Source organism: Dendrobium catenatum, unplaced genomic scaffold (genome assembly GCF_001605985.2).
Source record: "Dendrobium catenatum unplaced genomic scaffold, ASM160598v2 original_scaffold_59754, whole genome shotgun sequence".
NCBI lineage: Eukaryota > Viridiplantae > Streptophyta > Magnoliopsida > Asparagales > Orchidaceae > Dendrobium > Dendrobium catenatum.
Window position 1 is genome coordinate 842 of NW_021378206.1, and position 518 is coordinate 1,359.

Sequence of the window (518 nt, forward strand, 5' to 3'; positions counted from 1 at the left end):
ATAGGAGCTTCATTCAGCAACGGCTCAATGTACCTCTTCGCTATCTCATACACAGAGAGAATGGTCTTTTCTTCAGTGTTGTGCTGTTTCCGCTTTCTATGTTGTCCATCGAGTTTTCCTGTGCATGTTTGTATTCTGAGATGATTTGCTTTTCTATTCGTATTGTGAGTTGCGTTTGATGTTTTTTGATGAAATAGTTGATTTAATAAAAAATTTGCCCTCACGCAGGATCGAACTACGGACCTTCAGTTTACAAGACTGACGCTCTACCACTGAGCTATAAGGGCGTCACGCGTAAAACGTTTTATTTGTTCTTGTAATTTATTTGAAAATATGTCTTCCCCCCAAACTTTGCTAGTCCCGCGGAGAAAATATGGGCAATTTCAACAATAACCTCCAAGCATTGCATTTTTATTGGCATGAGATTCATGTATTTCAATTTATAATTGATGCTTAATCAAAATTCATTTTTATCGGGCATGAATCCGGAATATTTAAATTAGGATTTTTTGAGATAA

The 518-nt window shown here is 36.5% G+C and overlaps 1 non-coding gene across 1 annotated transcript; it reads right to left on the reverse strand.

The window, feature by feature from the left end:
• Nucleotides 1-215: 215 nt before the first annotated feature.
• TRNAT-UGU lies at nucleotides 216-287 on the reverse strand. Its single transcript has one exon. It is a non-coding gene; the product is annotated as a tRNA-Thr (tRNA).
• Between the last annotated feature and the right edge of the window lie 231 nt (nucleotides 288-518).